Source organism: Mustelus asterias, unplaced genomic scaffold (genome assembly GCF_964213995.1).
Source record: "Mustelus asterias unplaced genomic scaffold, sMusAst1.hap1.1 HAP1_SCAFFOLD_35, whole genome shotgun sequence".
NCBI classification, from domain to species: Eukaryota; Metazoa; Chordata; class Chondrichthyes; order Carcharhiniformes; family Triakidae; genus Mustelus; species Mustelus asterias.
In genome coordinates this window covers 5,418,927-5,432,529 of record NW_027590117.1, presented here as the reverse complement: position 1 = coordinate 5,432,529, position 13,603 = coordinate 5,418,927, and the positions used below count along the sequence as shown (strand labels likewise).

General features: G+C 44.4%; 2 non-coding genes and 1 pseudogene across 2 annotated transcripts; 2 read left to right on the top strand and 1 right to left on the bottom strand.

Annotated features, from left to right (window-relative positions):
- Window positions 1–5,707: 5,707 nt before the first annotated feature.
- trnar-ucg (transfer RNA arginine (anticodon UCG)) lies at window positions 5,708–5,800 on the bottom strand. Its single transcript has 2 exons — window positions 5,764–5,800; window positions 5,708–5,743 (listed from the first exon to the last, which is right to left on the bottom strand). It is a non-coding gene; the product is annotated as a tRNA-Arg (tRNA).
- Window positions 5,801–11,810: 6,010 nt separating this feature from the next.
- LOC144482352 (histone H2B pseudogene) lies at window positions 11,811–12,197 on the top strand (annotated as a pseudogene).
- A 1,323-nt stretch (window positions 12,198–13,520) lies between these two features.
- Window positions 13,521–13,603, top strand: trnal-uaa (transfer RNA leucine (anticodon UAA)). Its single transcript has one exon. It is a non-coding gene; the product is annotated as a tRNA-Leu (tRNA).

Genomic DNA, 13,603 nt, shown 5'->3' with positions numbered 1-13,603 from the left:
CTGAGGATCGTGGGATTATCTTCATTGGAGTTTAGGAGGTTGAGGGGAGATCTGATAGAAACTTACAAGATAATGAACGGCTTAGATAGGATGGACGTAGGGAAGTTGTTTCCATTAACAGGGGAGACTAGGACGCGGGGGCACAGCCTTAGAATAAAAGGGAGTCACTTTAGAACAGAGATGAGGAGAAATTTCTTCAGCCAGAGAGTGGTGGGTCTGTGGAATTCATTGCCACAGAGGGCTGTGGAGGCCGAGACGTTGAGCGTCTTCAAGACAGAAATTGATAAATTCTTGATTTCTCGAGGAATTAAGGGCTATGGGGAGAGAGCGGGTAAATGGAGTTGAAATCAACCATGATTGAATGGTGGAGTGGACTCGATGGGCCGAATGGCCTTACTTCCGCTCCTATGTCTTATGGTCTTATGGTCTTATGGATAGATGCAGGTCGAATTTCTCCGATGGTTGGGGAGTCCAGAAACAGGGGTCACAGTCTAAGAATTCAGGGTAGACCAATTAGGACGAAGGTGAGGAGACATTCCTTCACCCAAAGAGTAGTGCTCCTGTGGAATTCATTACCACAGGAAGTAGTTGATGCCAAAATATTGAATGCATTCAAGAAGCGGCGAGATATAGCACTTGGGCGAATGGGATCAGAAGTTATGGGAAAAAGCGGGATTAGGCTATTGATTTGGAGGTTTAGCCATGATCGTAATGAATGGCAAAGCAGGTTCGAAGGGCCAAATGGCTTCCTCCTGCTCCTTTCTTCTATGTTTCTCTGAAGTCCCCAAAGCGAGAATCACACCACGAGACCAACGAGCCGGTGACATGCAAGGAGCTGAGCCAATCAGTATATGTTCCGCTCAAAGCAGACGAGCTGTCTTTGCAGACCATGAGAGAGTAATAGAAAATTGAAGACAACACAGCATATTCACAGGGAAATGTGATTCTCGTTGTCTTACACCCTGAGTATTGAACCAAAATTTCAATGTTGGGATTGTAGTTCCTCTCAGCGAAAGGGACTCCAATCACATCAGTTCAGAGATTGTCGTGAAGAACCGACAGGAAACAAAATGTGGAAAAACACAGCTACGTGTGATCAAATGCAGAGAAGCAATGTATGAAACGTTCCATAGATCGATGATGAGAGGGCATGATGCACCACCCGTGCAGAATACAATCGATAAACAGACCATTCGACCATCTCGTCAACTACACAGAAACTTGTCAACAGTCTCCTTCCATTTGATTTTCTGTCCATGAAGAGCAGGGGAAGAAGGTCTCCCTCACCAGCGCTCCTGGATGATCAGCCAGATGGAACATGCTGGAAATGTAGCTGCTGCAAATAGAAGAAATTTCCATTCCATCAGGTCAGGGAATTATGAGAATGGAGCAGTGTGAAACATTCCCAGACCATGTCCCACATGTTTCTCCTCAGCATGAAAACTCACGGCAGAAAGACTGAAACAGACACTCGTTTGATCACATCATGATTCGCATCACTCATACTTTAACCATGAGGCCACTGATGAAGTCAGGATGACTTCGAATTTCTACTAAAACTCACTGACTGGCAGAATGACATTACACACAGGACTGGTGATTCACAACCACAGGCCGACTTGGAGAGTGGTGAAAACAGATATCACTGCTTCTGACCTTCACCAGAACAGACAGTGAAATGAAACATTGCTCATTAACATCTCTAATGCGTTGAGAAAAGATAGTTGATAAACAATTGCGTTGTGAAAAGATAGTTGCTAAACTTTGGGATACATTGAAAAGTTGTTTTCAGTAGCAGGGCCAACGCGGGTGGCTCGTTGGTCAAGGGGTATGATTCTCGCTTTGGGCACAGTATGAAGATGCGAGAGGTCTCGGGTTCAAATCCCGGACGAGCCCCGGTAAGTTTTTTTTAAAGATAATTCTTTGCAATGAAGACGGCGACAATGAGCGAAAGCCGAAGCAATGTTGAGCTCCCGAGAACTCATTGCAGAGAAAATATCTCTGAAGACTCGAAAAACAACCATACAGTCTGACAGATCTGGGAATCCCACCGTCTGATTTTATTTTTTCCATGTATGAGTTTAATTCCGGTGCTCTGAGTGAACCGCGAATATGAGTGCGTTTCAGCAGTCCTGTTGAGGGGAAATTTACAATCAGGCGACGGACACACGAACAGAGGAAATAAGGGCAGAAGAAGGCAATTCGGCCCCACAAGACTGCCCCGCCATTCACTAAGTTCATGGCTGATCTGTTTATGTTTCGATTTCCACATTTCCATCTGTCCCCGTTGACCTGTGATTCTGTTGCCAAATAGGAATCATCTCCCTCCGGCTAAAAATATTCAATATCCCCGCCTCCACCGCCTTCTGAGGCAGAGTTCCAAAGTCGCGCAACGCTCCGAGAGAACAGAATTCGCCGCCCGAAAAGAGGAAGCTCAGTTTTCTTTAAGTGCCCGTTGTTCTGCATTCACTCACACGAAGATACAGCATTTCCACGTGCAATTGTGAAGACCATTCAAGATCTGATGTGCTTTGAACAAGTTACCTCCGACTCGGAGTATCCCCGTTGCAAAGATGCCCAAACAGAGGAAATTCTTTCCTCTTCGCAATCTGGTAAATCTCCTCTGCATTGTCGAACTATTCAAGTTATCAAACTGTCATCTCTTCTGGACCGTTTGCAAAGCATTTACATCCTTCGTTAGATATGGATACCAAAACTTCAGACAATATTCGAGATACTTCACTCATGACCTAAACAACTGAAGCATAACATTATTTTCTTACATGATTAAATGCTTGTAACAAAGCAAACATTCCATTTATCTTTTTTGTTACTTGTTATTCTCGCATACTAAATATTTGTGACTCGTACACTCGAAGAACGGGATCCCTTTGCATCTGGGGAAGTTTGCTGCCCTTCTAGAATTGACTAATAATCTGATTTTGTTCTCTTCCTGACAAAGTGAATAACTTCACATTATATTCCAGTTGCCAGGTTTCCACCCATGCACAAAATCTGTCTATAACTATCTCCAAGCTCCTTACGTCCTCCCCTCTCCACAAGTTACTTTACGACATATATTGTGTCTTCTGCAAATTTTGCTGCCGTGCTTTCAGCTGTGGGCTGCGATAGCTGAGCTTCTATGGAGATGATAATTCCCAGACACAAAGTGTCCGATTATTTTTTCCTGTGCTGTAACTATTCTGTGTGTATGGATGTGAAAACCATTCTGTGTCCCTTGGTGTGTGATGCAGGAATTGAGAGTGGAATTCATTGTTTATCTGACAGTCTCTGTGGGTGTATATGAGTGAACGATGCACTCTGTATCACTCTGTCTTTTGTTCACACTGTGATTCCGATTTATTGTTTGTCTCCCAGTCTCTGAGCCACTTTGTAGATCTGGGATAATTCAATAAATAATATACCTGAATTAAATTGGGACCATTTTTTTCCAATTGATCAACTGCTCGACACGATCCTCAACCCAAACTATTTCATCTTTTTCTCTCAAGTCCATTCACCTTCCAACACTTACCCAGCTTTCCATGAAATACAGCTGTGCTAAGCGTCTCCAATCATAGAATCCCGACCGCGCAGAAGAAGGCCATTTGGCGCATCGAGTCTGTACCGACCACATTCCCACCCAGGCCATGGTGCTGTAACCCTCATTTACCCTGACGATCCCCCTGACACGGGGGTCAAATTAACATGGCCAATCAACCTAGCCCGCATGTCTTTGGGTTACGGGAGGAAACCCACACAGATATGGGGAGAACGTGCAAACTGCATACAGTGAACCGAGGCCGGAATTGAACCTGGGACCCTGGCGCTGAGGGAGGAGTGCTAACCACTGTGCCACCGTGCCGCCCAAAATAATTCGAGTTTGTTGGCAAATTTCCTGTCTCGTATCCTTCTGTATCCTTTTTGGGACAACCGAAATTTAAATCGAGTAATCGTTTCTTCTTGTATTCTGCAGTGATATATTCACTGCAGGAATGCTCGTGAGCTCAAACCTGCTCCCGATTTAATAAACGGTGGATTGGCTTGTCCGAGATTTTGAACCAGGGACCTCTAGCACGCCAGTCCGACCCCAAGCGAGAATCATACTCCAAAACCAACGAGCCAACTTCCAACGCTTTAGCCGATAGCAAATTGCAAATGCTGCCAACTCAATGATAATTTAAGAGTAATTTCTATCGTGGATTTAACAATTAAATTACGAGGCCTATCCTGTCACACCCCAGCATTAATTATTCATATTGACCCATTCCTGCAACACCCTCACTTGATGTGAATGTCTTCCCTCTTTTGAAGTTCTGAGTTGCGGCCGGTAGAGGTCAGCACATTCAGGTAGAGCGAAGCTCACAGACCAGAGAGGGATAAACAAACAAGAATTGTTCAAATTCTATTGGGAGTGGAAAATTTTAACAATACTAATGTTGGACGTGGTTTTTTATGATAGGTATTTTGTAACAAGCAGTTGTTATCGTTGTCTGTCCCTCGATTCGAGGATGACATCCATTCAGGGCCGTGAGTTTCTGCTATGTGTCTTCATGTGAGTGAACCGGCCCATTCTCGGCCCACAGAGCTTTCTTCTCTGTTACTTTCTTCTCTGCCGCCATTTTGCCTCACTAAAGTGTGCTGCAGATTGGCGGATATGTTTCGCCAATTTTCAAGGTCCTCCCAGTCATCGGCATGAATGCTCCCTCGCTTCAATCTGGAGGATGTCGGGGAAGTATTACCGATGGAATTTCCCTCACACTCTTAGGATGCGCTGATACACTGGTCGGATGTACATCATTGCCCTGGAACTACCAACCATCAATGGCATGTATGAGTGAGACAAATTCTTTTCTGCACTTCTCTGGTCTCATTTGATCCAAATGATTTTTTTCAAAATCTTTCACTGAATTAAATCCCAGCATCAGGCCATTCCTCAGCCTTGTTGTTAGTGGAGAAGAAGGGTCCAGTATCTCAGTCCGTTACCAGGCCATTCTCTTTCCACTCAATGATTCTTCTTTTTATGGGCTGTTGGTGTCGCCTGCAGGACCAGCATTTGTTGCCCTTCCCTAATTCCCCTTCAACTGAGAATGGCTTGTTTGACCATTTCAGAGCTCGAGTAAGAGTTCTCTTACCTCTTACTCTGGGTCTGGAGTCACATGTAGGCCAGACCAGTTAAGGAGGCCAGACTTATTTATCTGTTCTGCATCGGTGAATCAGATTATATTTTACAACAATCGACTGTAGTTTCAAGGCCGCCATTACTGAGACCAGCTTTCAATTCCAGATTGATTAAATAGTGATTTTAAATTTCATCAGCTTCCGTGGTGGGATTTACTCCGTGTCCCCAAAGATTAGTGCCAGCCTCTGGATTACCAGCCCCATCACCTTTCATCCCTGTAAACAGAAACAGTTCACTCAGCTCATTATTAAACCTCTTCCTGAGGAGATTAGATTTTCCTCCACAGAATTTTATGAAACCATTGGCTGTAAACCCTGTTGCTCCATTCGGGAGCATCAATAATTTATTAAGATCACACAAAAAATATTGATTTCTTGGGAGGAGAATAAAATAAAGAGATGAGAAAATTTAATGAACAGAACAAGAAGGAAATGCATTCAGAGAAAGCGCCCTGCAGTGTGTGCAAGTTCAGCTGAAGAAGGAAATCTCGGTTTGCCGTTAGTTCTACCAGATTTCTGCATAAAACGACCGCGACAGGACTCGAACCTGCAATCTTCTGATATCATCACCGCACAGAACTACCGAAGTCAGACGCCTTATCCATTAGGCCACGCGGTCAACAGATGGCATACCGTTCCAAATGTTAGCTCCATGTGAATAACTGCCGTGATTGTATTTATTTTCAGTTGCGTTTTTGGATGCTACTCTGATTCCCAGATGCCAAAAAATTGAAGGGGAATCCCCAGAGTTTGTGACCGGCCGGAAACTAAAGTCCTCTTCTATCATTCTTGGCTGCCTGTTTGTGTGGAGTTTGCCCGTTCTCCCCATGTCTGCGTGGGTTTCCTTCGGGTGCTCCGGTATCCTCTCATCTCCAACGATGTGCAGATTAGGTGGATTGACCAGGCAAAATTAACCCTTATTTTCAGGGGGATAAGCAGCGTAATTACGTGGGGTTACAGGGAGAGATTCTCTGTCGGAGAGTCGGTGCAGAATGTCTGGGCCGAATGGCCTCCTTCCGCACTGTCGGGATCCTATGCCTCCTCCACATCCTGTCTTAAATCTTTCATACCTGTCCCTGAATACTTCTGCTCGCAGCTAATGCAGCAACTTCCCCCTGTGTGCCTTAGTTCAATATGTTATAGTATTTTACACCTCTCGTACAGCACCACTCAATCCCGTTTGCTGCAAAGAGAGAAACTCCGAATTATCCAGCATTACCTTGTAGGTATAATCCCTCATCGCTGGATTCAAAACAGTAAATCTCGTTTCCCCCCTCATAAGGACCCTCACGCACTTTCTAAGCTGTGCTTACCGGGCCTGGGTGCAATCCAAAAACAGCTGCAGTTGATCAGAACTTCATAAAGATTGAGCATAATTTCCCTGCTTTTATACTGAGTGCCTCGACTTACGAAGCCAATGATCCAATCCGCCTTCCTGACGACTCTTTCCATCAAAGGCATCTTTGAACCTCAGGTCCCCGTCAGCCTGCACACAGTCTAGAACTGGACCATTCAGTTCCTATTGCCTCTCCCCATCTCTTCTGTCAAAATGCAGCTCTGTTCCTGAGTGTGGTATTAATATTTTGTCTCTGTTACAATATCACTGAGAGCTGAGGCTGCAGCTTTTGTTTCTCCAAGATAATCTTTCTGGAAAAAGCCGGAATTTACAAGGATTTTTGTAATTGAGACATTGTCTGGCCGTCTGTGTCTCACTGCCCTAACTCACTCTGTCTCTGTCTATCCCTCCACGCCCTCTCATCAACTTTATATGAAGGGGGGAATTTGTGGGTTAGTAACTGAGTGCACACAATCTGTATATTCATCTGACCAAATAGAATTCAGCTTGTGAACAAGATCATAATTTCAACCAGTTCTGGGTTCACCCAGGCACAGCTCTAATTGGCTGCAGCCCCCTGAATCTGGGGAACAGACACTGTGAGCATCGCCGGCCTCAGCGGTTTTAACAGTTCCTGACCTTTGAAACTCCAACTAATGCCCGAGAATCCACAGCACAGAGCGAGGAGGCGAAGTCCTGGGGCTGTCAATCTGAGACAGAGTTTGATCTGTCAATGTGCAGAGGTGAACATTGTGCCAGCGAGAGTGTGTTAAAGGGGCGGCTGGGTTAGACAAATGTTAGTGTTTGTGTGTCCGCACTCCGCTCCGGATTCTCCAGCCTTCTTGTGTCAACTCGAAAGATTCTCTTGTCATTAGATCGTGCTGCTGTCCTGCTCAGACCTGAAGAAAGAAGTTAAGCGAAAGTTTTGGTCGATTTCAAGGTTTCAGTCGACAAACGAACTCTGAGTCAGCGCTCGACTGAGAGAGCGCGATCAATTCAGCAAAGAGACATGTTGAAATGGAAATTGCTGCCCTGAATTCAGATGGAAATTTCTCAACGGGAAATTTTCAGCTTTCAGTAATAGAAGTAGGACAGTCTGAGAATCTGGAGTGTCCAATTTTAATTGCAGTGGGAGAGTTTGTGAGGAGAGTGAAACACAGAGAGACTGGAGGAGCCGGGAGCTGACAGCAGCTTGTCTCTGCTCCGTCTGCTCTCTGCCTTTAAGCTGCTCTGTGCCGCCACCGCTAGTTTCATTTCCGATCCAGGTCTGACTTTCACAGACATTTTCCACACATTCTTGGATATAATTTTGTCGGTCTGGGACATATTGTACCAGAAATATATCTTGTGCGTAAACAATACAACAACCGCTTTCTAAATGAGCTGCCCAGCTCGGTTCAATGTGTCAGAAATTATTGGACGATTTTAAAGCAACATCGATTTGGATGCAGAATTCTCTCATCTCTGAATATATTCCATCACTTTCTCGCTTGTTTTTGGAGTCCTGGGCAAAGTGACAACTTAATCCAAAGACGTTTTGAAATTAATTCAACCATGAAATTTCCAGATGTCTTCTGAATATCTATAATCCTCCTTTGCAAACGTTCCAATGTGTTTATAATTCCCGATATTCGACATGTTCCTTCCATTCCCATGCTATTTTAAGCAGGAATACATAACGCCCAGCAATGAACAGCTTGTAGCATTTTTTGAATGAACATTATATTTTATCATCGAAGCAGCACTTTGATATTTTCATTCATGCAATGCATTCTGATGAAGTGTATTTCCTCCGCCCTGTGTGTCATTACATAAGAATGTTACTCTGAAATGAGACATAGTTTTGTCCTTGTGTCCTGATAGTGCTCTGTTTCTTTCTTCCTACGTCATGATTTTTCTCATGGAAGGGAGTTGCAGCACAGAAACCATTCGGCCTATCTTGTCGATGCCAGCATAGTTCCCGATCATTATAGAAAAATACCACAGTAAATTACAACTCAATATCATCGACTGCCCTGGAGAAGCCAATTAAACATTTCTCGTCTCAGTCACTGCGCGCACGGCATGAACCTGCGCGAGGAAACGAGGGTTTCGAGTCGAACGCCTTAACCACTCAGCCATTGTAGCTGCTTATTTCTCAAAGTGATGGAATCGTCTCAGCAATGTTCATCTTAACTTCATAAGAAGTCTCACAACACCAGTTTCAGTCCAACAGGTTTATTTGGCAGCAAAAGCCACGAGCTGGAGTCACATGATGAAGGAGCAGCGCTCCGAAAGCTCGTGGCCTTTGCTACCAAATAAACCTGTTGGACTTTAACCTGGTGTTGTGAGACTTCTTTCTGTGTTTACCCCAGTCCAACGCCGGCATCTCCACATCATCTTAACTTCGTCAGGCACCAGGATTGTGCAGAGAACAGTGTGAGCTGAAATATGTTCCTCTTTTATTTGGTGTCCTATTCTTTGACTGAGAATTAATTTATTAGTTCAGACTTGTTCTTCTATTTCAATATTGTTTTCAGTATAAACAAATTGAAACCGATTTCTCCGTCCGAAAAAAAAATTAAACGGAAGTCCATTTTATTTCGTTACCGCCTATTGTTCTGTTCGAACTTTAGTATATCCACATGTTTTCAAACGCAAGAGACGGTGGATAAGGTCCGAAGTAAATTATCAAGGTGATGGCCGGGAAGCGCACTCGAGCCAACTGCTTGGAATGCAGCTCTGCTCACCACGATCGCACCATCTCTCGCTCTGTTTCATTAATTGTTATTTTCATTCGTTATAATTACGGAACTACCTTAGTCGCCGAATTAATCGGACACCAGGTGTATCGTAATGCAGTTTGTAGACTGAAATTGTTTACTCTCGTTTTTTGGACAGTTTAATATTGTACCTTTCTGGGGACTCAATTATTGGTTTTGAGGCCTGGTCTTTCACTTAAACAAAGTTTCCCACTGAAAGCAAATTTAGATTCCAAGTCAAACGCCTGAACCACTCGGCCATCGCAGCTGCTTATTGGCCAGTCGATGCAACCACCTCAGCAATGTTCATATTGACTTCTTCAGGATTATTGAGATCACAGTCAGGGAGGTCAGCCGTGCTCGGTTCCCTTTGTTTTATATATTTATCTCTGGCTGTGAATTCATTTATTAGATCAGAGACTTGTTCATCTATTTCAGTGTTTGCTTTCAGCATAAAGAAACTGAAGCCGAATTTTCGGTCCGGAAAAATGAAATGCAAACGTGAAGTCCATTTTATGACACTGCCGTCAAATGCTGCGTTCTCGCTGTTTTTGTCCACATGTTTTGAAACGCAAGAGACCGTGGATAAGATTCTTAAAAAATGATGAATGTGCTGGCCGGGAATCGAATCCGGGTCAACTGCTTGGAAAGCAGCTATGCTCACCACTATACCACCATCGCTTGCTCTGCTGAAAGCCCCCTTATTTTCATTATATATAATTAGCCAACTTCCTTAGTTGCTGATTTCACGAGACACCAGGTGTGTCCATAGCACAGTTCATAAACTGAACTTGGCTTGTCTCCTTTTTCTGGACTGTTTCAATTACCCTTTTTACTGTTTTTTCTGACTGAGAACTCATTGATTAGTTTTGAGATCTGTTCTTCCATTGAAACAAAGTTTACACTGAAAGCAAATTGAAGCTGAATTTTCCGTTCGTAACTCATTGATAATAAGAATATTCAGTGAATTTCATTTTAGGAGTGACCCTCTGCTGTACTTACCTGCGATAGCGAATTAAATAAGTCACCACTGTGATGGTCAGCAACTGGCCCTTGGTCAAATGCTCACAAAGTCAGCACTACACCACCTTCGCTCACCTGACTCTGCCACTATCTCTGTATTTACGGAACAAATACACAAGCAAAGAGGTGGCATAGAAATCAGAGATGAGAGAATCCTATAAACGACATTCCATTTCTGGGAGGTTTACATTTTCCGTAGATCGGGGTGAGCAGCATCGCCCAATCAGAAAATAGATCTCTGGAACATGCAATTTGGTTAATATCATTTTTTGCAATCATTTTAATTGGTAAGAAACATGTTGATGTTATTTCACTCCAATCCAAAAAGGTTCTGAATGAATGGCGACCTTGCTGCACAACACGCGTTCAGCCAGGAGTTGGCAGCAGTGAACAATAATTTGGATTTGCTGTTTGTGTCAAGACATCGGGACAGGAATGGAGTTGCTGCTGCCCGCGGAGCTGGCCAAGCAAGAGGCACAGATACTAACCAACTGTACCCACTCCAAATAGATTCACAAAATTAATGAACAAACGAAAAACAAGCGCAACTGATCTTTTAAGAAGCTACGACAGTCTCTGAAAGCATTATATTAACACCTCTTCAAGAATCAATTTGCTGTAACTGCTTCAATATGAACCGTTTCAATGTCAGCCCTATTCATGGCCAATTCACAAACAGGCATTGACTGGTTAGAAGTTTTAAGGTTATCAGAGAACAGTTATCAATGTTCTCAGAGAAGCGAAACAGCCGCCCAAACTTCATAGAATCCCTACAGTACTGAAGAAGGCCAATCGGCCCATCGAACCCATGCCAACAACAATCCCATGCAGGCCCTATCCCCGGAACCTCACGTATTTAACATGCTAACGCTCCTGACCCGAAGGGGCAATTTTACATGACCATTGCACCTAACCCGGCACTAGTTTTCATGGCGGAACAGCCAATTCTGGAAAGACAAAATCTGCCACTAGGACCGCAAATGAAGCTGGCGTCTGCTTTGGAGCTTCTGAAACCACATGTTCTCATGCTGGCAAACTCCTGCCCAAAGCCGGTGTCCTGATTTGAATCGATTGCCAGCTCGAGTTTCTCATTTGGATGAAGAATATGGAATGGTGCTGGACTTTTCATCCCTCAAACCTGTGGAACTCTGAGTCTTACCTTCACCTTGGTCCGTGAACCTCAAAATAAGTGTTCAGTTTACCCTCAATCATTCAATGCGGAGACAGAGATTTAAATGTCATAACAATAAAGATGGAATTCAAATCAATTTAGGCAGAGATTTTACAGCTGCCCCGTGTAGTCAGAATGGCCGAGCGGTCGAAGGCTTTTTCCTTCGCGAGGCACCATCCAAACCCAATAAATCACCTGGCAGCACAAGGACAGCAGATGCAGAGAAAGAACAACCACCTCTAAATTTCAATTCGTGACGCACATCATCCTGACTTGAAAATATATCGCCGTTCCGATGATTCGCAATCCTTGAAATCCCTCCCAAAGGGGTTTTCTTTAATTCTGCGTGAAATTGAAGATGGCGAATGAGAAGAAACCAACATCGAAACCAGCTCCCAAGAAGGAAACGAAGAAAGTGATGAAGAAACCGGTAACAAAGGGCGGGAAGAAGCGGCGAAAGTCGAGGAAGGAGAGTTACTCCATCTGCATCTACAAAGTGATGAAGCAGGTTCACCCTGACACCGGCATCTCCTCCAAGGCCATGAGCATCATGAACTCGTTCATGAACCGTATGTTCGAACGCATCGCGGGTGAGTCTTCCCGCCTGGCCCATTACAACAAGCGCAGCACCATCAGCTCCCGGGCGAACCAGACCGCCGTGCGCCTGCTGCTGCCCGGGGAACTGGCCAAGCACGCCGTGTCGGAAGGGACAAAGGCGGTGACCAAGTACATCAGCTCCAAGTAAAACACCCCATGGATTGAAAACACCCCAAACACAACGGCTCTTTGAAGAGCCACCCACAATCTCTGTGAAAAAGCTGCGCCATCTTTTCCCTTATTAAGTTAATGAGAAATCTATTTCTGGAGAATAGGGATTTGCCCCGTTACAGAATGCTGTGAATGGGACTTCATACCCGCCCCTCACACACACTTTCACATTGATGGGACAATCAAACTGAACTGAGAGCGGATTATTAAACTCAGTCTGGGATTTGTGAGGGGCAATGAGGAGAAACACAATATTAGGAAGCCATTACTTAAATTTATTAATAACTATATTCAGAGCTTTAACAATTGGTGAATTAACTTCATAATACAATGATGTTTATTGATCTCGGGTGATCTCGGCGTTGCAGCCGGAACAGAAGAAAGGCGGGAATGAAGAGGTTCTTCTCGGGCTCATCTGTGTATTCCGCAGTTTTCACAGAGGACGGAATCAGCGAGATTTGTGCACACTCAGGACCCAGAGCCCATCGTAGCGACCCCTCCCCCCCCCCCCCCCCCCCACTCCCACTCCCCGCAGCTCCGATTCTCCGGACACAATGCTGCCGATTCAACCGGCAGGATATGGCGGGGATGCTCTCCACAGTTCCGATTGTAATATTCCCAGCCGCTTTCAGGGGAGAGGATCAGAAATCAGCCTTTCCCTCTGTCCCTGTGAAGCCTGTGTGAAGGAGTTGGCTGGGAATCTCTGTTTCTGCTTTTCCAGTGAGCTGAGATTTGCTCCGTTTTAAATTGCTGAACGGGGTCTTATTTCCGCTGGTGACAGAAAAGAGATTCAGAAAATCAAACTGTTCCTAAAATAGCGCCAGGATTCTGTGAGGGAAAATACAATAAACAGATGATAAAGTGTGAGATTGAAAGTTTCCTGAACATTTCACCCAGGTTTCATTTCTTTTCCTGGCTCTCCGATTAGTTACGAACCTGATTGAAATGATAGTGACCAATCAGAGCGAGAGTCTGGCTTCAGCCTCGCAAACCGCTCACAATGATTATTAATCGTGATTAAACTGACGGAATGTGTATTTGAGTTGTGAAATGTACTTTGTTCGCGCAGACAAATAATTGAAGGAACTAGAATAAATGTGATATTTCGTCCACGGAAGTTAAAGGGAAGAGTGTCGCCAGCTCCTTGTCACACATTTCGCATATTGTCACTGACGGAGAAATAAACAGCTCATCAGTTCCACGTCTGAGACAGCAGAAATAATTCCAGAGGCGCATTTTCAATCACTGCTCTAACAGCAGGAAAGCCAGATGTCGTGTCCACATCACGCCAAGCTTTTGTACCAGGATGGCCGAGTGGTTAAGGCGTTGGACTTAAGATCCAATAGACATATGCCCTCGTAGGTTCGAACCCCACTCCAGGTA